Source organism: Heterocephalus glaber, unplaced genomic scaffold (genome assembly GCF_053883595.1).
Source record: "Heterocephalus glaber isolate CG9 unplaced genomic scaffold, H.glaber_assembly_v1.0 deba00001550, whole genome shotgun sequence".
In the NCBI taxonomy this organism is placed as follows: Eukaryota; Metazoa; Chordata; class Mammalia; order Rodentia; family Bathyergidae; genus Heterocephalus; species Heterocephalus glaber.
Window position 1 is genome coordinate 3,301,574 of NW_028258343.1, and position 18,350 is coordinate 3,319,923.

At 40.5% G+C, this 18,350-nt stretch overlaps 1 long non-coding RNA gene across 1 annotated transcript; it reads left to right on the forward strand.

The window, feature by feature from the left end:
• The first annotated feature begins 3,520 nt into the window (after positions 1–3,520).
• LOC147824205 (uncharacterized) lies at positions 3,521–18,086 on the forward strand. Its single transcript, XR_015442483.1, has 3 exons — positions 3,521–4,108; positions 6,080–6,222; positions 6,951–18,086. It is a non-coding gene; the product is annotated as an uncharacterized LOC147824205 (long non-coding RNA).
• The last annotated feature ends 264 nt before the right edge of the window (positions 18,087–18,350 follow it).

Consider the following 18,350-nt stretch of genomic DNA (forward strand, 5'->3'; position numbering starts at 1 on the left):
GGGTAATATTTCCTTTGTTGTGCTTGTGATGTCTGCTACATGAAAGGCACCTTCTAATCATTGCAGATGGAAGGGCATATAACTGATCATTGCTGGTGAGGAGTATATGGATTACCATAGATCACAATATTCAGTTTGTCAACGTTTGTGTAGTACCCATCATGGACTGGGTTACCCAGGACTCAGGTGAAGATTAAGGTGCAAGGCATTTATTAGGGGTGCTGTTGGGATATACTCTTGTGAAAGAGAGATGGAGGAAGGAGAGCAGAAGTTCATCCATGATATCATCCCAAGATTCTTCAGGAGACCCTCAGAGCTTTGAAGCTGAGATGGTCCCGTAGAAATTGTGCTGAGTGATAAAAGGGGCTGGGCCTTAAACCCAGCACTGATTGGTCACTGAATGCAAAGTGGCCCTGGAACAGGGCATGATTTGAGACTCTCTTTAATGGGGGGCATTCCCCAAAGAAAGCTGACAGCTGAGGGTGTCTACCAACAGCACTCTGAGTGGTAGGGAGGAGACTGAAGTGAAATCTTCCATTCCTGAAGGAGGATTTGGGTGAACATCACAATCACAGCACTGTGCTACTTACTTGAATGCTAAAGGTGTTTACCAAATCATTAAATGTTATTGAGTGTGCATGTGTGTGTCTAGTATGGCTCAGCACTGAGATACAGGTATAAATGAGGTGAGACAGATGTGGGGCCTGACCCCAAGGAGTTTGCAGTCCACAGAGGGAGACAGGCATTGTCTTAGTCATAGGACATAATATCCAACACATGCAACTTAAAGGAGAAAAGGTTTATTTTGGCTCACAGTTTGTAGAGGTTTCAGTCCATAGTCTGTTGGCTCCCAGCAGGGCTGCATAGCTGAGGGGAAGCAGAGAACATGAAGTGAGGAACTGGGGAAGGAGATAAACTCTGCAGGCTGTGGCCCCAGTGACCCACTTCTTCCAGCCAGACCCTGCCTAACAGCAAATAGGCCATACTACACCATAATCCAATCACCTGTCAAAAACCCCACTTATGAGGGCCCAAGGCTTTTCCGGACATTTACATATAAACCATAACATTCTGCTCCACCCTTCCAAAGACTTCCTTTATGCAAAATGCATTTTCAAAGTCCATCTCTAAGAGTTGTCAAAGTATAGGTCCAGAATTGCTGAAAAGTTCATCCAAACTCTCCTCTAAGATTTTAGGTAAACTCTTAGTTGTCAGCGCCTAACGTACATACAATGGCACAGGGTAAACATTCCTGTTCCAAGAGGAAAAAAGAGGGAGATAGAAAGCAACTGGACCAAAGCAAGACTGAAACCCAGTAGGGCTGACATTAAGTCCTGTAGCTCTGTGTCCAGCATGTGGGGAAGCTGTGATGAGATGTAAGCTTCAAATGCCTTGGAGGACCCTAGCCCCACGGCATTACTGGTGGTGTTGTAGCCCTCATGGCTTCTTTCTTGAGCTGGCTCTGCTCCTCACTGCCTGCAGCTTTCCTGAGCAGGTATCCCATGTTCCTGGCTTCTTTAGCTTTTTAAGATCTCCACAGCACTTTTGGCTTCACACTCAGCATCAGACAATGCCCTCTTCAGGGAACACTGCCTGGCCTCCAAGGGATTTTTCTGAATTCTGGTTGGAAGTTTCTCTGACCCCACAACTCTTAGATTCTGCTTGCCTGTAAAACCAGCACCACACAGACTCCAAGGTCTGCTATCAGTGTGAGCAGTAGCCAGGTCTCCTTGAATTGTGGCTGCATCATCAGTCACTGAGTGCCTGGATGACTGAGCACAGTAAACTGAATCCAAGGGAATCAATTCCCTAGGCAGCCCTTCTCCAACAGAGTGTCCTGGGGTTCTCTTCTCAAAGCAGTTTTGCAGTTTTGACCTTGTGAAAAGTGGAGCCTTGCTGGTTCCTCACATCTCCTCAAGGCACTTTTCTTATTGTTCTGATCCAAACTAATTGGCTTCTTTTTAATGAGAATAGTTTCAGCAACCAAGCACTCCTTTGGTCCTCTTTGCAGGTACTTTCTTTCTGCCAAAACTGAAAACTTCTAACATGGACTCTTTGCTCCTGAGTTTCAGTGTAAACCTGGCTAAAATCCCCTAACAATATCCATGCCATGGCCTCAACATTAAGCTGCCTTGATGTTTCCTCCACCGGATTAAGTAGTCTGCCACCCTTAATCTCAGTTGCCTACAAAGTCTCAGGACATGAGCAAAATGTAGACAGATTTTCTGCCAGAGTTTAACATACATGGTCTGGATTCCAAGTGCCACTGGAGTTCTTCTTCCCAACTGAAATATCTTGAGCTTCTTTTTTTTTTTACACATGTGTGTCGCGTTTATTTCACTTAAGAGTATCACCTTAATGTGGATGCATTTAGCAATAGATGTTTCTAATTTCTCATTTTTGATGGCTGAGTAGCACTCCATTTTATAAAAATACCCCACATTTTCTTGATCCAGTCTCCACTTGATGGGCATTTGGTCTGTTTCCAAGTTTTATCTATTAGAAACTGTGCTGCTATGAACATGGGTGCACATATATCACTGTGGTATGATTCTTTTAATTCTTTGGGGAAGATATCCAGCAGGGGAATAGCTGGGTCAAATGGGACTTCCAGTCCTAGTTTTTTGAGGTATCTCCATACTGATTTCCACAGTGGTTGCACCAGTCTACACTTCCACCAGCAGTGGAGCAGGGTTCCTCTTTCCCCACAGCCCCGCCAGCATTTGTTGTTGGTCGATTTCATGATAGCAGCCATTCTTTCTGGGGTGAGGTGGAATCTCAGCATTGTTTTCATTTGCATCTCTCCAATGACCAGTGATGTTGAACATTTTTTCATGTATTTATTTGCTATTTCTACTTCTTTGTTTGAGAAATGTCTGTTCATTTCAGATGCCCATTTTTGGATTGGGTCTTTAAATTTGGGAGGTCTGATATTTTTAAGTTCTTTATAGATTCAAGATAGTAGACCTTTGTCTGAGGAAGAGCAGGTGAAGATTTTTTCCCACACTGTGGGTTGTCTCTTCACATTGATGGTGATTTCTCTTGCTATGCAGAAGCTTTTTAGTAAAAAGAGATCCTACTTGTTGATTGTTTGTGCTAGTTCATGGGCAACTGAGGTTTTGTTCATAAAGTCTTTTCCTACACCAATGTCTTCAAGAGTTCTACCTAACCTCTGTTCCAGCCAGTTCAGTGTTTCTGTTTTTATATTTAGATATTTAATCCATTTTGATTTTAGATTAGTGCATGGTGAGAGATATAGGTCTAATTTTATTCTTTGGCAAGTTGAAACCCAATTTCTCCAGCACCATTTATTAGACTATCTTTCCTGCAGTGAGGGTGTTTGGCTCCTTTGTCAAAGGTGAGGTGGCTGAGTGTGTCTGGAGTTGTTTCTGCATCTTCTAATCTGTTCCACTGGTCCTTAGGTGTGTTTCTTTGCCAGTACCATGCTGTTTTTGTCACAGTAGCTTTGTAGTATAGTTTCAAGTTGGGGGTAGTAATACCCCCTGCCATGTCTCTGTTACCTAGAATTGCTTTTGCTATTCTGGGTCTCTTCTTGTACCAAATGAATTTTTGGATTGTTTTCTCAAGGTGTATGAAGTATGCTGGGATTTCACTTGGAATTGCATTGAACCTTCTTGGTCTTATTCTTATGACTGGTTAGGTGTAACAGAACAGCAGTCAATAGAGGGTTAATCCACACTGTACTGGTGTTCAAGGATACTGGGGTGTCCAGGGGTGCCTTCTAGGCTCTTGTCCATATTCTCACACTTGGTCTTCATGTTTTCACAGCTACTGGAGTGGTGGTGTTCCACAGGCCGTCCCAGACTTCAGCACACTGACCAGACTCCAGTCACTTCACAAGCTGCTTGGAGCTGCACTCTCTCTCCCACTGGTCCACAGTTTTATAAGACAGGTCCAATGGAATCGGGACCTGTATCTGGTTGATGTGCAGCCCACCAAGGTGGCCTAGGAGAGCAACAGCAGGATGGTGTCAGAGGAGCTGCTCCTGGAGGTACAGGGGACCCCGGTGGCCGGGCTCACCACCAGGGACGTGCTGCAGTCATCAGGCACTGCGAGGGCCCGCTGCGGCTCAAGTGCATCCAGTGAGGTGAGCGGCGGTGAGCCTTGAGCTTATTTTTTTACCAGCTGCATTTCTATCAGCCTTCAGGTCTGAGCTCCAACCAGAATCTCCCATCAAGTTCAGTTTATAGTATTCTAATGCTGCTTCTTTAGCCCAGCACCTTCAAATCTTTCAAAACTCCACCTGTGAACCAGTTTCAAAGGCTTCTGAAATACATGGTCAGGCAGCATCACAGCAACAATCCCACTTCTCTTATACTTAGTAGTTTTTCTCACCATTGGAACATAATACCTAACACCTAGAAAGGAGGGAAAGTTTGTATTGGCTCATAGTTTGTAGAGGTTTCAGTCCATAATCTGATGGTTTCAAGGCAGGATGGCATGGCAGAGGAGCAGAGCAGAACAATAACTGCTCATGCATGGCTTTGGGAAAGTAGAGATCATGAAGGGAGGAATTAGGGAGGGAGACAAACCCTTCCAAGCTGTGCTCCCAGGGACCTACCTCTTCTGACCAGATTCTGCCTAACAGCAAGTCAACTAATACCACCCTTGTAATAGAATCACCTTTCAAATAGCCCACTTATGAGTGCCTGGGGATTTAGAGGAACATCTAGATATACACCATGACAGGCATCAGATAGGTACTTCATCTGTAAGTACAGAAACTGTGGTGGTGTTCCCCAAGGAGAGCAACAAGATGAAAGGAACACAAACAGAGACTTAACTCTGTAAAACTTGTAAGTAGATCATTTCTAAAGGCAGTTACAGTTATGTTATAACCTGATAAAGTTGGGAGATAAGGGAGTCACAGGCAAAGAGGTAGGATGAAGATCAATAAAATATAAATATTTAAAAACCCAATATATAAATCTTGTAAGGCAGAAAATAAGAAAATGAGCAGTGTGCCAGCTTTCTTGGTAAATTTCCAATGTCTAATGGCCAAAGAATATCCAAGTGTGGTGTTGGTCTCATTATAACCTGGGTAAATTTTTAAAACCATGAAAACAAATGTAAGGTGAGGAGTAGATCGTTTCAAAGACAACTGTACACTGAAGTGGTGCTCAGAACCAGGGCTACATTTTGAAGGCCACGTTCAGCATGACTTAGAAGGAAGTTAATAGGACAAGAAAAATAAATCACAAATACAATATGATCCAATGAGAACAGACCCTGGGTGTAGAGTACGCACTGTGCATTTGGGCTCTGGCACTGTGTGTTTCCTTCCCCTGTACCCAGGGCAGAATCTCTCCTGTTTCCTTTTAAAGGAGACAACACGAAAACTTGTGTCTGAAACATAGTTCTGGATTCTCTTCATTATTTTATAATTGATAGCCAGTACCCTGCCTTCCTACATTTAACCATGTCTATGCCTCCACACTGTCCCATACTTAGCTTTGTTTTTGTTATAGCATTAATTACCATCTGGAGATTTCATTGGAAATCATATATATTTATATATAGACATATGTGCCTATATATGTGTATGTGTATACATAGGAATATGTATATATGATAAATATTCTTCATAAATAATCACTAAAATTGTGATAGTCACTACCAAACATAGCATCAGGAATAGAGAATGATACATTAGATATATAATTATCAATTATGTTTATAGGTTATAAAATTAGACTTAATTTAAAGATACTTTATATATGTTTGTGTGTATATGTACATGTACGTATACAAGCACACAGATACATTTTTTCACTTGTCTCTTTTCTACTAGAAAATAAACTTATTTTTGCAAATTGCCATAGTCACTGCACTTAGACAAGTGCTAGTCATTCTATAACATTAATTGAATAAATATATAAACAAATAAAACAAGCTTATAAAGAAATCTAGAATTGAAACAGATACAGTAAAATTTATGATGGATTAATTTATTACTGAGTTACTGATGAGAATTTAGAGATGTTTAGAAACTCTTTAGAGAGTACCATACTGGTTCTAAATACACACTATCTGTTCTTTTTCTGTACATCTTTCTTAGCTTCCACGCTAACATCTGATCATATCTGAGCAACCCCTGCTTAATGGCAGTTCTTCAAAGGCAGCAATCCTTTAGAAAAAGTGTCCTCGACCTCTTGGCCACAGGCCACTGGGCCCAGTAGAAACCAGGCTGCACAGCAGAAGGTGAGTAGGGTGCAGGCAAGAACGTAAACTTTCTTCTGTATGTGCAGATGGTCTCCATCACTGGCATTGCCACCTGAGCTCTGCCTCCTGTCAGATCAGTGGTGGCATTAGATTCTCATAGGAGTGTGAGCCCTGCTGTGAGCTGTGCATGTAAGGGATCTAGTTTGCACACTCCCTTTTGAAAATCTAATGTCTGATGACTTGAGGTGGAGCCGAGGCAGTGTTGCTCGCCCTGCAGAGTGGCTGCAAATACAGATTAACATTACCAGAGAGTTTGACTGCACAGAGACTAAAACAAATCAATTGCCAGAAAACTTACATCAAAACCCCATCAGTGAGTGGCAAGTGACAATCTGTATATGGTGGCAGGCTTTACAGTGGCATGTGAGTTGATGTACTTCAACACTAATTTTAATCTGTGCTTGGTCTACCCATAATTTTATTTACCATTTTCATCTGCACCTCTTTCTTGAACTGCACCCTTATTTCAGTCAATTTTGGTAAACCCATGGGGTTACCCTAGCCAAAGTGAGTGAAAAACAAGCAAACATCACTGGAGAACTTCTTTGAAAAGAGGAAATGATTCAGTGATGAGATAGCAGAAGACTGTAAGACTGCTAACAACAATAATAAAAAAGCTGCATTCAAAAGAAAATACCAAGAGTTCTATTTAAATTCCAGATTCACTGCAACAAGTGATTCCATTCTCCTAACCTTTGTATAACCAGCTATCCAATGAAGCCATGAAACCTTCAAAACTACTTTGTCACATGGCAACCAAGGACCCTGCATTATAAGACAAGCCTTTGGAGATTTTCAAAAGGAAAAAATACAAACAAAACGATGTGGATGCAAAGAACAGAGGCAATTATTGAAGCCCAGCACTTTCTCAATATGTCTGCACTGACAACGTCATTCTCAGTGGTAATCACATTGCTAAAGGTAAGAAGCCCTTTAGTATAGGTGAAGAGCAGATCCTGCCTGCTGCTAAGCACATTTGTCATGAACTTTTAGAAGAGACTGCAGTTCAAAAGTTTCTACACATTCCTCTTCCAGCTAGCCCCGCAAGTAGATGAACTGATGAAATTGCAGAGAGTATTAAGGCACGTTTGTTAAAAGGGGTTAATGAGTCACCATGCTATGCAATCCAGATCAGTGAGTTGACAAGGGAACAATGCTTGTTTTTGTGTGATATGTTTTTCTGAAAAATATGGCTAAAAATGTGTTACGTGCATTTCTGTTGTCAACACCACAGCTGCATTCAAGACTTCAAGTATTCAAGTCTTTGAATAACTGCATATCAGGAAAACTGAATTGGTCATTTTGTGTCTGTACACACATGGATGAAGTGGCTGCCATGACTGGACAACTTTCTGGTTTCACTACTCAGATCAAAGAGGTTATTTCTGATTGTGAGTCTATGCAATGTGGCACCCATACAGAAATGTTGACTAGCCAAAAAATGTCACCTGCACTTAAGAATGTTTTGCAGGGTGTGATTAAAATTATCAAACACATTAAAGTATATACCCTTTACTCATGTCTGTTTGCACAGCTCTGTGAGGAGATGGACTAGAGCACACACATCTTCTATTATACACAGGACTGAGGTGGCTTCCTTAAGGTAGATCACTGGCCAGAGCTTTTGAGTTATAAGAGCTGCTCCAGAGATTTCTTTTAGAAAAACAGTTACCACCAGCAGCACATTTCAGTGATGCATAATGGGTCACAAAATGTGCTTATTTGTGTGACATATTGAACCTGCTCAATGAATTCTAGCCATCACTTCAGGGGAGAATGATAACTGTGTTCAATTCAGTAGATAAAATGGGTGTATTCAAAGCCAAATTGAAATTATGGTGGTGATGAGTGAACACTGGGATTTTTTATGTATTTCAAATATTAGCAGAGATTTTTGAAAGAGACTGAGCCTGTTTCTTCTTTCACCTAGCTGGTGTATGATCACCTATGTCAGCTTTCAAAAGAGTTCAAGCATTACTTTCCAACTACAAAAGATTTCTGAACTGGGAGAGAATGGGTCTATGACCCATTTGTGAGTAAGCCAGACAAATTGCCTTTTCTATGCTAGAAGAATATCAACTGTTTGAAACCGCAAATGATGGTGGCCTTAAAAGTACGTTTGAGACAACTTTAATATGTTCTGGATTAAAGTCAAAGTGGGATATCCTGAGATTGCCACAAAAAACACTGAAAGGCCAGCTTCCATTTCCAACATCCTATTTTGCTACAGTGACAGCAAACAAAATGAGATTACAGAGTATACTAGACATAAGCAACACACTTCCAGTGTCCTTGTCTCCCATCATTCCTAGATGTGACTATCAAGTTGCAGGAAAATAAGCTCAGGGGTCACACTTATTCTGCATTATGGTGAGTTGTATAATTATTTTATTACATATTATAATGCAATAGTAATAGAAATAAAGTGCACAATAAATATAATGCACTTGAATCATCATGAAACCATCCTCCCCCAACTCCCAAATTTATGGAAAAATTGTCTTCCTCAAAACCAGTTCCTAGTGCCAAAAAGACTGGGGACTGATGATTTTGCAGACAACTCACCTTAGAGTGCTGCCTACAATAGACACCACATGCTGCATGGTGCAGTGGCAGACATCGTTCACTAGATCACTGATAACAGCTTTTCTCAAATTCCTACCTCTCTGCCTTTCTACTATAGGGACTATAAAAGTTCAATTCTGTTTGCCAACCTTTATGGCAGCTAGGTGTAGTCTGACTTAGTTTTGGTCAATAAGACAAAAACAGACTTCTGTCTTTGTCTCTATGTCTTCCCCACCCATGATGGGGCATTGGAGGGCATTCTGGTAGGACCTTTTCATCGCATAGAAGGGACAGATGTAGAAAGAGAGCTTGCTTGCCTTGACCCTTTTTCAGTCTTCCTGCTTTGAATGTAGAGACCATGATGTGTAGCTTTGCAATGGCTATCTTGCAACCAGAAGACAAGATTGAAGATAAAAATCAGAAGCTAAAAGTGAAAAAAATAAGGCCATTGGAAGCCTGCGTCATCAGTGCTCTCAATGAACAGCTGAGCTAATGCCTGAGACTACCTACTATACCTCTGGACTCTTGTTATGGGAGAAAAATTAAACCCCTATTGATATAGGCCACCGTCAATTTGACTTTCTGTTAATTATGCTGAAATTTTTTTCTCACTCAATGTCAGGCCACCCTAAGTAAGTTCTCTTTCATAGAGTTGTAATGTATACCACAATGGAGAAGAGAATGTTCAAGGGAAAGGAGGAAATAAGAAAAGAAGAAACCACAAACTTAAGTGCAGAAGGTGTAAGATTAGAACAGTAAGCAAAACAAATCCCTTGTTGAGGAGGAGAATGAGAACATGTTGAGATCTTATAGCTACAGCAGCAGCCAGGGACTGGTGGCAGTGCTATGTACCCTGAGCTGTGCTCCGTGGGCGCTAGCTCCTTGTTGAGTCTTTCCTGGGCTGATTCTCCTGTACATCTTTACAGTATCCCTTGTCACTAAAGGCAATCAGTGTCTCTATTTCTTGCAACTAAAAGAGCTCAATACATACACAGTTTCTAGTCTTGTGTCTCAAAAAAGTGTTGCTATCGTGTTCTTTGAGAAAGTATTTCTCAACATCACACTGGGCTACTAAAGCTATTTCTAAAAGGAACTAAGCAACCTAAAGAAGCATACAGTGTGTCCTTCATACCCATCATTTCCTCTTTCATGTCTCCTCCCCTCCAGTCTGCACTGGAAAGAGAACTCACCATTCTAATGCCTTGTGCCCTTTTACTGCTTGCAGACACCCAGTGTCCTTCTACTTTGAGAATGTCTAGAACTGATGCACAAGGCTTTGACTTAATGCCTCTCTCCACTCTGATCTTTTATCAACATTTAGGTAAAATGGTTCTATATCCTGTAGGCAGATGCTCTTAGATGGCTCTGGGTAATGATAGTTAAGTGAATTAACTTACAGATATTGTATTTAATAATCATTTTAGGCTCAGTACTCCAAATATATATTTGGGCATTGTAACAGCTTTGAACTAACAAAAACAATTAGCAAACAATGTCAACTAACAAAAAATAACTAGTAAAACAATGAACTTCCAATAGTGTCTTTAGAGGTTTTGACAGGAAATAGAGAATAAAATATCTTGCCTTGCACAAAGGGGTCTTTTAAAGGGTGCCTTTCAAATATTATTTGTTTACAGTAAATAATCATGCCTGCTTCCTTTCCTCACAATTCTTATTCCAGAGGCTATGCAGTGAGCACTAGATGTCATCCTACATGTGTTGGTGCTGGCTACAGGCAAGGTCACCCCCAAATTGAATCTGTGCATTTATATCTGACAAAGAGGTATTCACTCCCTCTGAGATCTGAAGAGAAATCTATTGTTCCCCAGTATAAACAAATTCTCCGTGAGAATACAAAGAAGGATTCGGGTGTTTTTATCTTTTGGAATTAAAATAAAGTTCTCCACAGGATACCTAAGACCAAAACCTCTCCTTTATGTCCAGGAGATGCCACATGATCCTGGGGGTTCACTCCTCCTCAATGTGAACACACACATACTTTTAGGAAGAAAAGTTCTGGGGAAGTCTCATTAGCTAATCGCTCTTAAATTAAATCCCAAGCTTGCCTGTTTAGCTCAGATCCCAAGTCTCAGTAAAATCTCAAAAACCTTCATTGTGTAAAAATGTAAGAATATTTTTTCTGTATTCCACAGTTAACTCTCAGGGACCTTTTCTGTACCTGAAGGAAAGGAATGTCCTATAGCCGAAGCCACAGGGACGGAGAGCAGAATCAGAACAAACAGGCTTTGATAAGTCCTAGCCAACTGATTACCGTCCGTCAGACTCCCTTTATCTAATCACACTGTCCCAGGACAGGGTCTGAGGACATAACCCTAGAGAACAGATGTGGGCCTCCATCACACCGGGTATGTTCTTGACTTATCTTGACAGAAGAGCATTTCAGGATGTCTCAGTGAGAGCCTCAGACAAATTTATTAGGAAGAACAAAGTAAACACTCAAAGAGAAAATGCATGAGTGCTAGAAGGGGGCGAGTGCATTGTGGTTTGGAGTCAGGAGTATTTACGTGATCTTGGTGCTGTGTGGTTGCCTGAAGACAGATGATCTACGATGTTTGTTCTCGGAGTTGTTTCTCTTTTAGGTAGTGTTTTTAAGGTTACTCTTTCATGGGTTGAACCAAAAACTGACCTTATCGACTAGGTTACAACTTAAACTGTTTGCATGTGTTGAGATTTAGAGATACATGCAATCAATTAATAGCGTTTCTTTGAGAATGAAAATCTTTGAAAGTAATGGGTGTATAGTATCAGAAGCAAAACACAGGCCCACTTTATGAATTTATTGTATATTTAAGACTTTAGGTGTTTAGGAGTAAGGGGCATGGACAGGAAACAAGAACAAAAATAACAGGCCTATGGGTAAAGAGGGCTTTGTAAACTTGGGTAATTTTGATTATGTCCTGAAGCTGTCATTTTCTCAAAATTACAATTTTAAAACTACAATTTCCTTCTTCTTTCTACTTGTCTATATTTCTTCTCTTTTACCTCAATGCTTCTCCCCAATTCCTTGTCTTCATCAAACTTGCTATAAAAATTCACAGGTTTCCCTTTTTCTTTGGGTCTTTATTTTCTTATGAAGGCTCCCAGGTCATTTAAAGTTTATATTAAGTAAATTTGTTTGCTTTTATTTTATTAATCTTTTTTTTATAGGTTCCTCAGGCATGAACCTGACAAGGGCTGAGAAAATTTGTAATCAGTACCTTGATCAAAGGATGTATGTATATGTGCTAAAACCTAGACCCTTCAAAGAGAACTAAAATACACTAAATTTGTGTGAGCAAAGAATTTATAGTTTGAATTTTGGACTAGAAATGAAAAGAAAATGAAAAAGTAATCTCTTACTACTTACTCCAAATTATGTTGAGAACAATTTTCTCTACATATGAGACCTTGTCATCTGGAAATGTGTGTTAATTTTGTCACAGAAATATTTGTGAGTTAGGAGTGAGACAGATGGTCTTTTCTTTAGCTGGCTAGATGTTATTTGAGGGAGGCAGTGTTGTGCTGTGATCAAGCAGAAAGTCCCTGAAGCTGGACCACTGGGACTTAGTACCCCTTAACTGTTGATTAGTCATGTGATCTTGGGCTCATCACTTAATGTGACAGTTAAGCTTCATTGCTTCAATGTGATTGGCTTGGGAGCTGCCTAGTTAATTAATAAAGCACATTTCTATGTGTATGTGTGGGTCGATCATGGAGGATTGGCCTTGGGGTGTATATCTGGTCCCTGCCTACTTACTCTGTGCTCTTCTCCCCGTGCTCTGTTTCCAGCCATCACAAGTTGAGTAGCAGTCCTCAACCATGCTCTTCTGCCATGATGTTTCTGCTTTGGAATGAAACCCATGTACTGAAACCCCTGAAATCATAAGTCAAGTAAACTTCTCCTCCTTTAAGTTGTGGATGTCAGGTATTTTCTCCCAGCAATGGGAAAGCTGATTTCTATGACCTCTCTGTGCATTGGTTCTGTTACTTGTAAATTGCAGATAGGAAAATAGATCCCACATAGGGTACTTGTGCAGGTTAAATGAGATAATTGTGAAAAATGCTTATTCTTTTGCCTTACAAATAAGCAAATATTAGCTGTCACTAGATTCCTCACTCCTCCCCCTCCCCTCCCAGTGATTTAAATAGAGGAGAGAGAGAGCGAGAGCGAGAGAGAGAGAGAAATGAAACCAGTGCTTTCTTTTAGGCCAAAAGAGGGAGGAACAATTTAAATGGTACTTAGGTGAGGACATAAGCATTTAAAAAAACCCACTTTAAAAGAAGAATAATAGGGTATAAATACAGTAAAAATGTGGAGTTCAGGGAAGTAAAATTTTCAGTATGTCATTAGCAAAGGGCAAGGAAAAGGGTGTCCTTTCCTGATGGAGTAGATATCTAGCATATTTGCCAGAGGAATTCAGTAAGAGTGAGGAGACCAGACAGCCTGGGTTCAATCCCAGCCTCATCATTTACTAGCTTTGTAGCCTGGGCATGGTATTATGCTTCTTTGTGTGTCCTGTTTTTCACCTGTAAAATGGGAATCATAGCTATACTCACTTCATTTGAGTAGATGTAAGAATTTGGTGAACATGTGTAAGAGTTTCGTAGGAGGTAGGAGATAGAAAATGCCAAATAAATCATGGGAAGTGTTTCTCTTTACTCAGCATAGTCTCATCATATTTCCTCCTTGTTCTCCAGCTTTCAGGTCAAGCCCGCTCTATTTTGGCATGCTTGCTGACTTTAACTGGTTATTTCATGAAGTTGAAGCTAAGACTCTGACTTGTGGTATTCTGCAAAATCACCTGCTAGAATTCCTTAGAGCACAAAGAATACACATGCCTGATGATGGTCATGCAATACTGGGACTTTCTAACTCTTGCAAAACAGTCAAGAGTCCTAAATAGGTTCTGAGCTATATCTCTTGATTAAAATGGGGCTAGGTGGACCCTGCCTGCACTTGGGACTCTGGAACATAAAAACATGAGGTTTAGTATGGAGGAGCATTGGCCTGTGAGAGAAAGTCACTGTGGTAGTGGTCTGTTATGGTGACTCACACTGGGCAGAAAGGCTGGATGGTTACAGAGGGTGAATAGACGGTTGTAGTAATGTAAGGCACTGAGCTCAACTTTCTACTGATCCACTTTCATTCCCATCCCAAATGTTTGTGCACTTAAATAACACCTGTAATTAGCAGGTTTCATTCATGGCCTAACAACCTCCTTTGAAAACATTTTGATGGCTCCTCACAATGTGATGGTTCCTTAGGTTTTGCTTGCTTAAAGTAGAATTAAAATGAACAAGCACTATATTTCCCAGGCTCCCTGGGGTACAGGCAAGTGACTAAGTTTCTTCCAATACATATGTGGAAGTCTTCAGTTGGAAGGGAGCTGGTGTAGCGTGCCATTTTGTTGGTGGCCAAGATTGTCAAATCTGTATTGCATTCTTTCTCCCGCACATATGCTTTCACCTCTCCCCAAGGGCTCTTATATGCCAGTAATTTACCAACTAAAAAGATAGGCTATGACTCATCCCAGCTACTCCAGAGGCAGAGGCATAGTATCACAGGTTTGATAAGTAAGAGCTAACAGAATGTGCTGGATCCTTGGCTGAAAAAATAAAGATATTAAGGGTGGGGCTGAGGAGAATTGAATTGCAAATCTTGACTTTGAGGCAGATAAAAGATTTTTCAGAAGGTAGAAAGAAAAACAACATTTGACCAAGCAGCATCTCTAGATCAGGAATCATCTGACATACTCTCAGGTAAATGAGAGCACCACAGTAGGAGTTGGAAGGGGTGAGTAGAAAGTTTCTACTCTCCTGTTCGATATGGTTGTTCAGGAAGTCAGATGCTGTTTTCCAATCATTATAGAGAGAACACAGGATTTCAGATGTGCTGTCAAGTGGCAGATGTGTTGGGCAGTGGTCCAGTTCTGATGAAAAACAAGAGGGCAAATGACCTAGAGAAGATCATTTTGAGGACCAGGCACATTCACTGTGGAGAATTGTTGAAAGACTGGGGCTGAGTAAACACAGCAGTGCTAGGGGGAGGCAAAGCAGGGAGCACACTGAGGGCATCGAGTCTATACTCAGTTCCACCAACAGTGGGAACGGGGCTCTGAGACCTTAGATGAAACCATGTCCCGCCATCTGTAAGGAGTGAGGGTCCATTGGTTCACAGAAATACACACTCTGGAAGTGGGGTTAGTTTTAGGCCTGGTTCACACAACTCTACTTTTCTGTGCTTCTCTCGGTCCTTCCTCTTCTTATGGCCGACTTCCCTTATGGTCACAAGGTGGATTGCAGAAGCACCAGAGTCAAGAGACTCCTCTTTCCCACTTAATTGGAGAGAGAGGACATTTTCCACAAATTTAGCAGGCTGTCTACAACTAGTTTCTGTGGATAGAGGATTAAGGGAAGAAACAGCTTAGGCCTAAATGACCATCACGATCCCATTTAGTGTGAAGGTGAGGTTTGCTCTGGCCAAACTTCATGAAGGCTGTATGGTGGGACAGATGTAGCCAGAGCCAACCAAAGTGTTCAGAAGGGGTCCTCAAACTCTCCTAAATGTGGTCAGAAATGACTAGCAGCATAGTCCATTAAATCACCAAAAAAACTTGTGATATATCAAACATGATTGTACCAGTCGAGGTTCTCCAGAAAATGGCTCATTCAAAGCTCCAGGCCACAGCTGAAGTTGCAGTTCAAGTTTGAAGACTGGCAGAATTTTTCCTGCTAGATCTTCCCACTGCGATTTCGAGGGCTTTATCTATGGCACTAGGTACTTACCTAGCCACACTGTTGGACGTGTTCCAGCAGCCTCTGGGAGGCAAAATATGAAAAATTACTTAGACTCTACTAGGGGGAAGAATATTGGCTTGCAGTATAGTTTTTACATATATCTTAAGCATGGTGCCTTAGGAAGACTGAAAGTCTGGGACCTAAGAGAAGATGAAATATTGAAAAAGTTTAGGGAGGGAGGTGAATTGTGTCTTTGTCTTGCCTCACAGGACAGCTGCATGATGTCCCATTGGATGACCATGAGGACAAAGTGCTCGCCCACCCTGAAGCCATTGCTGGCTGCGCTCAACCTCCTGGAAACAGATCCCGTGTTTGTCTCTTATCGTTGCTTTAAAATGATCTGTTACTTAGTAGTTTTATTATAAAATGGTTATTGTAATTGAGGGTTATGTTAAATTTTTCATATTTATTTCAAGAAAAGGGAATGAAATGATGGATATTTTAATCTTGGGATGGTAGAAACTGTTCTTATTTTCTCTGTCCAAAAAAATAAGGGAGGTTTTGAATTAGTCTAGAAGTTTAAATAATGTTAAGAGTGGGTTTCCTTTCTAGAAGGTGTTAAGTTCTAATCATTACTTCATTGTCACTTCAAAAGACTTGATTTTTCAGCACTGTGGTTTGAGATGTGTGTGTTAATGTATCAGCCTTGAAGAGGAGTTAGAAGGTTTGGTGAGCTATGTCTGTGGTTTTCAACCAGACACTCCCTATAAACGTTGATTTATATCAAAATTACAAGAAGGGAATTTTCTTTCCAAGTGAAAGACTTTGGAACAAAAAGTGAATTGGGCATACAATCCATTTTTAAAGGCAAAGATTTGGATTTAAAAATCATTAAATCCAGTTTAGTCTATAGGTTAAGAAATGAGAAAAAGTAAAACGCCTGAAGATGTTTTGATAGTCTAAACTTGCTCAGTCCCAAAGGCACTAGTCATCTGTGACCAACGAGCACTTGAAATGAAGCTACTCCAAATAGAGAAGGCTGGTGATGTAGCTCAGTAGAAGACCACTTCCTATGCTGAGGCCCGGGGTTCAATCCACAGTGGTGCAAAAGAAAGAAAAATAATGGGGAGATGCTGTTAGTGTGAAACACATAGCTGGCTTTGGAATACTTAGTATAAAAGAAAGAAGTAGAGCATTTCCTTAATATTTTATATTACCAATTACATGTTAAATGAGCATAATTTTTAATACATTGAAATAAAATATATAACCCAAATTAATCTCACCTGTTTTTTATTCCTTTTTTCAAGACTGAGGATTGAACCCAGAGTCTGCACACTGAAGTACATTCCCCAACAGCCCTTTAACATTTTTTTATTTTGAGACAGGTTCTTGCTAACTCATTAAGTTGCCCAGGCTGGGCTTGAACTTGTGATCTTCCTGGCTCAGCCTCCCAGAGTGCTGGATTTACAAGTGTACACCACCAGGCCCAAGCACTTTATGCCTTTTTAATACTTAATTTAATGTGACTGTAGAAAAATCTTAAGTTACATGCATGCCTTGCATTAAAGTCTGAGGAACTAGAAAATGATGCCCTTCATTTCCTCCCTTTTCTCTGAATATCTGTGGTTACTGTTGGTCGTGGGCTCTCCTGCTTGGTCCCTACAGCAGCTTGCCTGCTGTTTGACCCTACATTCATTTCCACCTCACTTCCATCGTCTGTTCTTATTGGTCAAATCTCCCTCAATCAGTACGTCATTGCTTTTGAAGAGATTAAAATATGCTATTCCAGCATCTGAACTGTTCAGGTTAAAGATACTTGAAAAACAGCAAGTGCAAAAAGATTGCTTTGCCCTGTATGGTGTTTCTTAAAAGCAGAAGATGAAATTGCCATCTTGCCTATACTACAAAGACTGGACATTCTGATATTCAAGGAAAGAGGTGAAAATTTAGAAAATTCTTAGTGGTCTTGTTAAAATAATTTACCTTTCAGGCCTTCTCCCATGATTTGTTGCTTTTTCATGATGAGGTTTTGTTCTATACAGTAGTATATAAATGGTGGACTATAACTACTTCTTTTGGTCTTCATTTCCTTACAAGGGCTCCTAGGCTGTGTAAAACTTGTAAGTAAATGTGTATGCTTTTCTTCTGTTAATCGGTTTACTCACTCTCCTGTTATTCCATCTCCTAAGATGTCAATTTCATTATCTGGCCAGTTGGCACCATCAGGGGATGAAGGATGGAGTTTTTCTGCCTCTATAAGATGCCTAACATCAACAATGACTCTACACTGCTAAGCATGAAGTTCCATCTCCTCTGCTTGGCTTTTCTTTGCATCTCTATGAAGCTTTGAAATTATATAGGGTAATCAGAATAGGGTAATCAGAATAGTTTATTAATTTTTTGAGATAGGGAGGGTCTTGCTATGTAGTTCAGGCTGGACTTGAACTCACTTTGTAGCCCCAGCTGACCTTGAATTCACAGTGGTCTTCATGTCTCAGCCTCCTGAGTGCTGGAATTACAGGCGTGCCCTACCATTCCTGAATTGATCAAAATGTTTAAATGAAAAAAATTATTACAGTAAAAGACACATTGCCATTAATCCCCTTCAAAATACTCACTGTGCTTTAAACATCCGTATCCTGTCATTTTTGGCAATCTTTTACTGTAATAAGTTTACATTTTTAAAAAAATTCACTGTATTTTTGATCTCTGGATGAATTGATTTAGATCAAAATATGTGATTTGCTGGGAGGTTATGAGGGCATTTCCGGGTTACAAAAACAAATCTTGATGAAGGAAGC